Source organism: Ipomoea nil, unplaced genomic scaffold (assembly GCF_001879475.1).
Source record: "Ipomoea nil cultivar Tokyo-kokei standard unplaced genomic scaffold, Asagao_1.1 scaffold2921, whole genome shotgun sequence".
NCBI classification, from domain to species: Eukaryota; Viridiplantae; Streptophyta; class Magnoliopsida; order Solanales; family Convolvulaceae; genus Ipomoea; species Ipomoea nil.
Genome location: NW_017619349.1, coordinates 4,306,307 through 4,318,647, shown reverse-complemented (window position 1 = coordinate 4,318,647; position 12,341 = coordinate 4,306,307).

Genomic DNA, 12,341 nt, shown 5'->3' with positions numbered 1-12,341 from the left:
TTTCATTTACCAGTTTATGAACTTTCCTTTACCAGTTTATGAATTTTCCTCTATGTGATTATAAATTTTCCTCTATGTCTCAGATTATGAATCTTCCTTTATCTGATTATGAATTTTCCTTTATGTGATATGAATTTTCCTATATGTGATTATGAATTTAGAGTATGTGCTTATGTATTTTATGCTTCAGATTTTATGAGAATTATGTGCCAGATTATGAATTTTCCGTTGCCAGTTTATGAACTTTCATTTACCAGTTTATGAACTTTCCCTTACCAGTTTATGAATTTTCCTCTATGTGATTATGAATTTTCCTCTATGTCTCAGATTATGAATCTTCCTTTATCTGATTATGAATCTTCCTTTATGTGATTATGAATTCCTATATGTGATTATGAATTTAGAGTATGTGCTTATGTATTTTATGCTATTCAGATTTTATGAGAATTATGTGTCAGATTATGAATTTTCTTTTGCCAGTTTATGAACTTTCATTTACCAGCAATAGATTGTGTATTCATAGGTGCAAAATATCTGTGCACATTACAAAATATCAACAGTCAAGATTTGCTTCATGTTCACAACATATTCAAACACAAAAAGCGGTATAGTTTCACTTCTTCTTTGAGAGATCCTTGGCTGCCTTCATAACTCGCAATCTTTCAGTGTTCCTACCCCATGTGATAATGTTTGATGCGTATTTAGCTCTAAGCTCCCAAATGAAGTCAGCCTTCAAAAAAAAAAAAAAAAAGATGTTAAAAAAAAAAAAAAAAAAAAAAAAAAAAAAGCAAATCTAAGTTGAAATTAATATATCTTATACTCTTACGTTTACATGGGTGCCTATCTTGAATCCACTGTCCCAATCTTGAACATTCCCCTTGTAGGACTCCATGTGTCGCATGACATATATGCACAATCAATGACATTGTCAAGCTCCTTCCAAGGAATGGCCAAGTATGATACAGGAAGGTTTTGTATCTTACGGAGTAGGGGGGATTTTTCTGCAGTCAAGTACTCTTTCAAAGCATTCATCTGGACAAAAATGAAACTAGTGTGATTATGATTCACACATGAAATGTATAACAAACGTTTGAAAGGTCAAGTTTAAGGTTAAGTTACCAGTAGATTTGGCAATCTTCATACTTGTCAGCTTCAGTAACACCTTTCGGCAACATCTTGTTGTCAATGATTTCAACACTTTTTGAGATGGTGTTGATGCAGACAACAAAGTAGTGTTCGTGTCGAAGCACGGGGAAAAATAGCTAACATCAAAAGAAGTAGTTAGAATAGAGAAGAAATATGTAATTAATGATAAATGTTGAAGGTGGGTAATTATAAATTACCAAATCAGCATCATTGACATCAAGATTTTCAAAATTTTGAAATCTCATACTGTAATCGCTCATTGAAATTATCCTTCCGCTTTTGAAGCGGAAGATTCTTCATCCACTGTTCAGATGGGTCGAGTTGAAGCTAAGGGGAAAAAAATACGTATCAATGATAAGTTGTGCAATATGTAATGGCAGTCATACGTAATTCATGATATCATAACATAAAATCCATAATATTACAAAGAAAATACATAACAACAAAACAGAAAATTCATAATATCAAAGTTGTAATTTTCATAACTCACAATAGAAAATTCATAATGCCATATGGGAAAATTCATAATCTCACATTAGAAAGTTCATAATATCAAAAATGTAACTTCATAAACTCACAATAGAAAATTCATAATATGATATGAGAAAATTCATAATCACACACAGAAAATACTTAAAATCCATAATATTACAAAGAAAATACATAACCACAGAACTGAAAATTCATAATATCAAAGTTGTAATTTCATAACTCACAAATAGAAAATTCATAATGCCATATGGGAAAATTCATAATTTCACACAGAAAATACATAATCTCACATCAGAAAGTTCATAATATCAAAAATGTATCTTTATAAACTCACAATAGAAAATTCATAATCACAAATATAAAATACATATTTACATGACATAAAATACAGAATGGTTTAACAGGAGATTCAGAAGTGAGCAGAGTAAAAATTGTTGTTATTAACTTACATGTACCAACGTGCTAAAATAGATGCACTTTGGCTTCCCCAACGCCCCATTTTGTGTTGAGGAGTGTAAGCCTCAACGCCCATACATCTATGAATGTGTTAAAAATTTCAACCGCTTCGGAGGGTGTGGAAATCTCCTCTTGTCATTGAGAAATCATCAAAGATAAACAGAGTTTCACTACATGAACAAAAAATTTTGATAAATAGGTAAATAAATTAATATATGGTTGTAAATGTGAAATATAAATGAAAATAAAAAGTTTTCTAAATGGTTAGAGTCAAACATACTCCACTGGATGATCTGTAGAAACATCCATGAAGGCGTAGTTTGATACGGCCCTCTCGGTCACACTGGCATTATGGACAAATGGCACATTCTTTGTCCAAAAAAGGTGATCTCAAGTTTAACGGGATGTTTTTGTATTTCCGGACTGGTCTCTTTCGCCTGGTGACATCCTCGACATCAGATTCACTGTCCAGAAATGCACTGTAAACACACGAAGATAGTTAATATCATCATAGTTGCACAATTTCAGGTTAGAAAGTTCATAACTGCAGTACATAAAATTCATAAATACAGAACAGAAAATACATAACTGCATATCAGAAAGTTAATAATATCAAAAATGTAATTTAATACTCATAATATAAAACTCATAATCTCATATGTGAAAATTAATAATATTTCAGAAGAAAAGTCATAATATAATATCAGAAAGTTCATAACACAATTTCATATTCTAATTAGTTTACCTATCAATATCGTCGAGGGTAGCAGGTAGTGTAGCAGCAGGCGTAGAAGTATTAGCAGCATCAGGGACATCTCTGGCGAATGGAACCTTGATCAATGGAGTTATTTCTCGTCTTTCAGAACTTGATGTAGCAGGGGTAGCAGCATATGCTTCAGAAGATGAAGCAGTAGGGGTAGCAGCAGTGGTAGGAACATGCGTAGGAGCAGGGAAAGCAGCAGGGGAAGAAACAGCCGTAGCACCAAGCGTATCAGTAGGGGTTGTAGCAGGGATAGCGGTAGGAGTAGTAGAGAGTGTAGCAGCATCAGCAGCACCGGGGAGTGTCTTTCACAATGTTCTCAACAAGGGCATCCAATTCATCTTCATCCATTGCACTTTGCTCACGTGGTTCATCAACCAATGGTGCCGGGGTATAAGAGATCCCTAAATCAAATGAGGGAGGGTCAATCTCCATTTGCCGATTGGTCTTATGGAAGGCTTCAACCAAGGCATCAACAGCCTTTGTGAAAGACTCTTGGCCAAAGAAGATGTCGTCTAGTTGAGAGGAGGTTGGAGTTGGTGGTCTTTCTATTGTGCTTGCAACGCCAATCATGGTGGAAATTCCAGAAAATGCGGCCTTCATAACATCCACCGGTGCGTTTTGTCTGCCAACTTCAGCCATAGCCTCACCGAATTCCAAGACATCAGCAGCAAGGCGTTGTAGAACCCGCGTGACCCTATCAACACTAGACGGCGGCACAGAGATGGTTGGGACTGGTTGGGCGGAAGTAGAAGCGATACAATCAGCAGTAGGCTTTGCAATACGAGGGATAACTTTCCCTTTACCATATCCGCCCGACCTTTTCTCAGCGGAAACCCTTTGCCGTGCAAGTTTACTTGTCCATGCAGTAATGCTTGGATATGTTCTTTGAATGCTCATTCCTTTGAATTGGACCCGATCAAAGTAGAATAGCTACAATGTTGAACAAAAAGGTAAAATAAAAAAGTTATAATCACAGAATTCATAATTACACTACAGAAAATTCATAATATCATAATAGAAAATTCATAATCCATATGAACATTATATTCAACTATCATATTATGGATTTTATGTTATGCAATTATGAACTTTCTATTATGAGATTCATTATTGCATAATACTATAAGAACATTCATAATGATAACAAGGAAAATTCATAATTACATAAAGGAACATTCATAATCAAAATAAAGGAAAATTCATAACCTGACAAATACAATTCTCACAAAATGTAAATAGCATAAAATTCATAAGTACATACTGTAAATTCATAATCACATAAAGGAAAATTCATAATATGACACATATAATTCTCATAAAATCTAAACAGCATAAGAGTCATAAGTACATACTCTAAATTCATAATCACATATAGGAAAATTCATAATCACATAAAGGAAAATTCATAATCAGATAAAGGAAGATTCATAATCTGAGACATAGAGGAAAATTCATAATCACATAGAGGAAAATTCATAAACTGGTAAAGGAAAGTTCATAAACTGGTAAATGAAAGTTCATAAACTGGCAAAGGAAAATTCATAATCTGACACATAATTCTCATAAAATCTGAATAGCATAAAATACATAAGCACATACTCTAAATTCATAATCACATATAGGAAAATTCATAATCACATAAAGGAAGATTCATAATCAGATAAAGGAAGATTCATAATCTGAGACATAGAGGAAAATTCATAATCACATAGAGGAAAGTTCATAAACTGGTAAATGAAAGTTCATAATCTGGCAAAGGAAAATTCATAATCTGACACATAATTCTCATAAAATCTGAATAGCATAAAATACATAAGCACATACTCTAAATTCATAATCACATATAGGAAAACTCATAATCACATAAAGGAAAATTCATAATCAGATAAAGGAAGATTCATAATCTGAGACATAGAGGAAAGTTCATAATCACATAGAGAAAAATTCATAATCACATAGAGGAAAATTCATAATCTAACACATATAATCTACAATCTGAATATCATAAGATTCATAAGTGGAGCTAGAGCTTACCAATATGAATGTCATTGGTCCAGTAAAGAAGCTATTACTTTTCTTCCTGTACTGCTCGATGGACTTGATCAGAGAGTTGTAGGTGTAGCCACACCAGTTGTACTCCTTTATCTCGTCAACATTAATCAAGGAGTTGAGGATTCTGTTGTTGCAGTAGCGGTTCTGAAATCCCCTCATCATGCATGAAACAGTCAAGACCATGAAGTCTCTCTTAAAGTCATCTCCAGAATCTCCCCTCTGAACTATGACATCTCCCATCTGGGTAGTGACTGGGGAACCAAGCTTAATATTCCACCGTTCCCTCCAGCTTTTCAAGAGAGCCCTGTATTCTGGTGTCCCCTGTTCATCATATTTTGGGGCCTCAACAACCTTCTTTTCTCCTCTTGGAATGCCAAGAGTGTACTCAACGTCCTCTTCATCAACTGTGAGCTTGTCGTTCTCCAGCTTGAAATGTGTTTGGAAAACCTCAAAGTTGGCTATCAAATACTGAACTAATTGTGACTCATTTGCGCACAATTGAAGGTCCAACAAGGCTCCAAATCCAATATCACGGACAACTTGTTTTTGTTCTGGCAGTAGTTGTTGTACAAGCCTAAACATGGTCTTTGGTCCCATCCGTGTGCTGAAGTAGGGAGTAGAACTCCCCTCTGCACAATCACCTCCAATGTCTGTGTTGCCCCTATGTCTGTCATTTATTTGCTTTGACCTCTTTTCTCTAATAACTTCTTGCTCGAGCAGGTCATCAGAGTGCTGCTGGGATGGTTGAGCAGCCTGTGAGTCAAGTACAGCCCGTGTTGTTCGTTTTCTCTTGCTTTTTGTTGTAGGGGTGACTGCAGTGTTGTGTTCAGCCGCCGTCTGTGAGGGTTGTGATGGTTCTGCAGCTTGAGAGCTCAAGACTGCCTTTGTTTGTGAGCGTGTTGTCCTTCGTTGAGCAGTGTCCATTGCTTTTATTAAAAACGTTAGAAAGCAAGTAACTCATATACAACATATAATATAGATTGATGGAAGGAAAATATATTCCTTATTTCAGTAGAGGGGGGATGGGGAGTGCCGAATAAATCCAGCCATGCTCTACCGAAAAGAATATAATGTCCTTCAATAACAGTTACACATAATTGGTAATATAGTAACATAAAATTCATAATTTCACAAAGAAAATTCATAATACCAGAACAGAAAATTCATAACCTTAGAACAGAAAGTTCATAACTGCAATATAGATCAGAATCCATAATCTCATATGAGAAAATCCATAATTCCATATTGTCCATCAATAACAGTCACATATAATTGATAGTATAGTAACATACAATTCATAATATCTCACAAAGAAAATTCATAACCTCAGGACAGAAAATTCATAACTCCAAAACAGAAAGTTCATAACTGCAACATAGAAAATTCATAACTACAGAACATAAAATTGACAACTCACAATACAGAATTCATACTCTCATACGAGAAAATTCATAATCTCTAACAGAAAATACATAACCACATATAAGAAAGTTCATAACAGCAAAAATGTAATTTCATAGGCACAATAGAAAATTCATAATCTCACACAGAAAATACATATTTGCATGACATAAAATACATATTTGCATGACATAAAATACATAAGTGAATGGACGTTATGGACATTCAAAGCTTGCATAGAAAGTGAATAAACAGCAGTAAAAACCATATACGAATCAATTCATAATGGTTAATCTACACGTATATAATGCTACAGATATACATTCATAAGCTCATAACATTACATTCAAAACCCCATTTCAAAATTTCGAAATATGTACACAGAATACAAATACCCTAAATCATAAACACGAAAATACCTGTAATACAAGTGAAGGAACGTTGAGAATGAGCAATGGAGAGGCTGTATCCTTTGATAGCTACGTGAGAACGTCAAATTTTGTTTTACAAATGCGAGAACGAGGAATCCGAGAGCAGAGGTGAATGGCTGTGGAGCAGAGTGTTTGAGAGTGATCGAAGGAAATGGCTGGGGAAGATGAAGCGATAGAAGAGAGCTCGAGAGTGGTGTTCCAGAGAGCAAAGCGATGGAGGTTGCTTGGAGAGGAAGTGAAATGGCGTAGTGGAGAAGCGGAAATGCTATGGTGCGTTTAATTTTAAAAAAAAAAATGTGAGTGGTGGGAGTTAACGGTGCCACTTACGGGCACCGTTAGTCCCACTCACTCTAAACGGTGTCGTATGGAACCGTGTTCACCAACCATGGTGAACACGGTTCCATGGCATAACATCTGGTTAAGGCATATATAGTATATATAAAAGGGGTAGGTGCCTAGTGGGCCCCCTCCAAGCATGGGCCCTGGGCAAGGGCCCAGCCCACCCTTGCTCAGGGCCGGGCCTGCTTAACTGTTGTGTCCTTTTAGTCGTAATTTATTTTATTTTTTTGGTTAAACCACAAGGTATCCTAAGTAGGCTCTAACTGTAGGAGGCACCTTTAAGCCCGTATGATACTCAAGATCAATCCATGTCCGCACTGGGTTGCCCAATTAAGAGACAAAGTGCTGGTCAGATTATTTTTTTTTTATACGATAGGTTCGAACTCCCAACCTCTTTTTAAGTGATGAGGCAATCAAAAGGCACTAAAAGGAAAACACGCCAAGCCAAGGCTCTTGAGAACAAGAAGGCTCCAGACATTCATAGAGCTCTTGAATGAGGTCTGGGTTTCTAAGGCTATGAGATGCTATGTTTCAGTACAGGAATGTGTCTGTGATAATTCTGAATTTGTACATACTTAGAAAAGATTTTGGCATACTTTATAATAGGCAAACCGCAAACCTGGAGTCCTTGCCTCCCCATGCATGTCCCCACCTACTATCAACCTTTCTTGTTCATTTAATCTAACATGTTTAATAATTACAGATTTTTTGAGTATTATTGATTCTGTTACAATAGTAACCTTTAATTTAAGAGAGTCACAATTATGCTGCTTGACTAATAATTTCAGTGTTTCATTAATGAAAATTGATTAGATAAATTAAATAATATTTATATAATTTGGGTGTGGTTGCAGATATATGGGGGGTCCAATAATGAAGGTGGAAGCAAGGCTTTGCAACTATAGGAGCCAGAAGTTTACTGGGGTGTGTGTGGTGGGCAACAAGTGCCACAGCAGCTGCCTTAGCCAGGGTTTTGCTGGGGGACACTGCCACGGCTTGCGTCATCTTTGCTACTGCTATAAAAATTGTTAATTGCAGAGAGAAGCTAAGGAAATAAATGAAACGTAACACCTCAAATAATAATCTCAACACTACCTAGTTATGATGTTTATTTAGGTAGAATGATGTTTTACAAAATTAAATGTGTGGTACGATAGAGTGAAAAGAAATGAGGAAAAGAATATGAGAGAAAGAATGAGTGGTAAAATGAGGGAATAGAGAAAGGAAAAGATAGAGTGATGTGAGCTAAAAACAGAGAGTGTGTGAGGTGTTCTTGGAGGCTATGAAGTCTTGCTTGTCGGGACCGAGTCTCAACGTAAGGTGTTGGCGGTACAACATGGCACCCTAGTCCGGGTTGAACGGTGCACCGGGCAGGACTAGTCAAATCCGTTGACCTGGTCAGGCTTGCTGCTGACCAATAGTAGCAGAGTTCCTTCTGGACTCCGGGGGGGCGGGCTACTTTTACTGGGGTTTGCGGTTGGTCGCGTCAGCCTGTTAATACCTATACACTCACCTTGATATAACTGATGTTTGGATAGCTGGGGTCAAGGGAGCGAGATGTTTGTTTGTTCTATCTTGTTCCTATCTTGCAGGTTTCTTTCTTTGGCCTCCGAGGCATTGACTGGTCTACGGACTTCCTTTGGTTCTGCCTTTGCAGGCATCCTTTAAGATAGACCAGGCCTCAACGTTGGTGCAAGCGGTAAGAAATTGCATACTGGCCCGGGCTGAACGGTGGCCGGGTAGGGGTTTTTCAAATCCATTGGCGGTAGTCCAGGCTTGCTACTGGCCCATAGTAGCTAATCCCGTTAGGGTCGGTTCTGGTTCGTTGCTGGTGCTGATCGCGGTTGATGCTATTGGCTGCTCTGTTTTTATATCGGTCTGTGTGCCGAAGTTTTGGCCTGTGAGCTGCCTTGTACTACTTATGTTATTTCTAGACTTAGGCTTGTGTGCCGATATTTGCCTTTATATTTAGATGGGGAGGTGTGTATTATTGCTTTGTAACAGCGCAGTCAATAGCACCCCAGGAGATGTTGCGGTTGTGGTTGCAGCCCGGTCAGATTGCATTATAGTGCTGGGACGCTATGGTGCAGCTGGCGGGGAAGTGCTATGGCGCGTGACACGCAAGGTGGTTTTTCCCTTGTCACCCATCTACGCGTTTATATGATGGGCTGTGATGCTGACATACTATACTTGATTCTCATTCATCGAGCAGGCGTGCGGTCTATATACTACATACTACTTGGTAGCATTCTTTTACTATTTATTATTACTTAGCCTAGTATTTGGTCTAGTGTTAGTGTTATGCTAGCATGGGACTTGGGGCCGTGCATGTTATAGCCCCGGGGGCCTTCGTTTGTAATCTTTTTTTACTCTTTTTAGTTTTGTTTAGTTTGTAGGATTTAGGTCATGTGGGGTCTAAGTGCTTTCGAACTTTGTTTTGGCTTCGGCTTCTCTTTTTCTATTAATAAAGTATGACTTTACTTAAAAAAAAATGTGTGGTACGATGACGATGTCTAGAATATAATGGTCGCTAAGCTACTTCTCCCTTTGCGCAACAATTTGTTGCTAGCTGGTAAATAAAAGTGACCTGCCTTGCTTTATTACTTATTAATTAATAATTAATCAAATCATTTTATTTATGAATCTTCTCTCCCGGCCTTTTCAAGTTTCAATCCCAATGATCCGAGATAAGGGATTACTCTGTTAGGTCTTTTCGGTCCGGAGCCGGCCGATAATGGACCTATTTACCTTGCTTGTAGACCTGCTGCGGAGCTAACCCTTGTTCTATTGGTTTGGTAGTGCTACCAAGACGATTTCTTTGTGCCCATCAAAGGACCTCGAGATGCTAATCCACGAAAAACGATACGATAAATTAGAAAGAACTCATATACGGAACGAGGGCGACCCGTGAAAATATATGGGTTTCTTACTCGTGCAAAGGAACTCTTTCTTGGCAACTTGGACAACTTATAACGATGTTTGTCCCGCATATCACTAGGAAGATAGGGATCTTTACAAAAGGCTTTATAAAGCTTTCGTCTCAATTCATATTGAGCCGCGAGCAATCTACGTTTGTGATCTCGTATATTTTGCTTCTCCGACATCTTACTGAGTTTCCCCCTCATCTTTTTGCAAAAAGCCGCTCCACGGGGGTGGTAAAGTCTCATCTTGTGTGTTGGCCGAAGTGACAATATTCACATTGAACCCTCGAATATGTTCGAAGATCTCGAAATGATCTTCCAGTTCCGGGGAGAATTCGCAAAACTCCGTTTCCATCGAGAATTGAATGGAGTTTTCTCGTATTTCGACCAGAGAATATAACAGAGAAACATTACTGTGGAGATTCTGACCAAAAAAGAATACATTCCATGCCCTCGGAGAGTGATTTGTCGTGCTAGGTCACTGACATATCCTTTTTTTTTTCTTTATTTGACCTAAAGAATGGATTGGATCGAAACGACTTTCCTGTCGAAGTCCTTTGTGTCTGTATGAATTTCTGACCGCACGGAATCTCCATAGCCAATTTTCCATTTTTGATAGAAGGTGCTGCCTTTGGTACTACTCTTATTTTACACGATCCAGGAACTTCCATAACGTTGGCGTGATTCGGTTTGAGCAACGGATCCTGACGTGATACATCTTCGTAATGAAAATAGAGTGGAAACATGAGTTTGCTTTTCCAGTATCTATAGAAGAAGCACTGTGAACTATCTACTTCAAAAAGATAGTTGGTTGAATGAAACTTCTTCGATCAGAATACGAATGAGATCAAAAAGGCCATCGCAAACAAGGCAATAGCTTCGGTTAGAGCAAAGCCGCATAACCAAATGATTGTTTAGATGGATTTCGCGCTACGGAATGAATCAAAGAAATGAAGATGTTTCCAATACCGATAGAGACTACCCTCATGATTACCAAAGGTTATTTAATAGGTTCATGATAGTCGGATAGGTTTCACTGTGTAAATCACGGAGAATAAGATCTTCGAGCGAATAGAAGATGCTCAGCTCTGCACAACATAGGGATTAGCACACTTTCGGGAAGAACATGGAATAGTAGAAGATCCAGCATGCAGAACACGACGATCATTAGAAATTCACGAATTAGAGATGCTGTAATATACTCTTTCCCATAACTTCTCATACCAGACCAACCCACTAAAATGCAAATAGGGATCAGAAATGTGGTCAATATCACGAAGAATAAAGAGATACCGTCTATACCCAAATAAAAATTGATGTTTTCATAAGGAAGCCATCGAAGACTTTCCACAAATTGAGATTTGGCCGTAGAAGGATCGAATTGTATCCAAAGAACAGGGGGATACAAAAAAGTAATAAGAGAGGCGCACAGACCAATTAATCGTATCGGTCGTATTCTTAAATTTGGAATGAAAAGAGGAGTAATGCTTCCTAGCACGGGACAAAGAATAAGACCACTTAGATCAGAATAGCATTCACAGAAATGTTCTAACATAGAGTAGAATCGAACATTGAAGAGATTCATTGACAACAGTAAAAAGATGGCCGCTTCATTCCTATACAATAGGGGTCTATCAGTGCAAGTCAGCTGAACACCGTGATTGATGAGTGGGTAGGTGGGTTAGGTGCACTTCTCGCCCAGTGGGAAGTAATGAGGCTAGTATCGCCCCCCCCCCCCCCCCCCCCCCCCTGAATGAAGAAGTAGTGGGGCCCCCTTCCCGCGTATGCGCCTTTATTTAGATTCTTTCTATTTTTTTTTTTGTGGAGAATCTTTCTAAAAAAATAGATCTGGCAAAACGCAATTCGTCGAGTGAAATCCCTTGCATTTTTTTCAGGTAGCTTTTTCTTTCTTACGCCTATTTAGCTAGTGGGGCATTGGTCATAGCCGAAATTCGTCGAAGGGATAAAAAAAAGAAGAGAAAGAAGGGGAAGTTTTTTTTTTTTTTTCTTTCAATCCAAATAAGAGAACAAAGAAACCACTCAAAAATGAAAGTTAGATAAAGAAGTGTTAGTAAGAACTAGCACTAGACTTCTTCCCCCCTTTCTACCTTTTTTCTCTCCTTTTGTTTGTACTTCCACCCGGGCTTTGCATTATGTTTTATAGAGACCGAAGAAATTTTCATAATAATGAATGTAGAAAGGTGAGGTACTTTCCCCGGCATACGGGAAAAAAATCCAGGATGACGTCTTTCAAAAGACGAGTAAGGGACGAGGAGAGGGAGGCTCTCGAAACCAAATGAGATTAGAAAGAGCATGTGAATTAGCACCATTCATATGAGT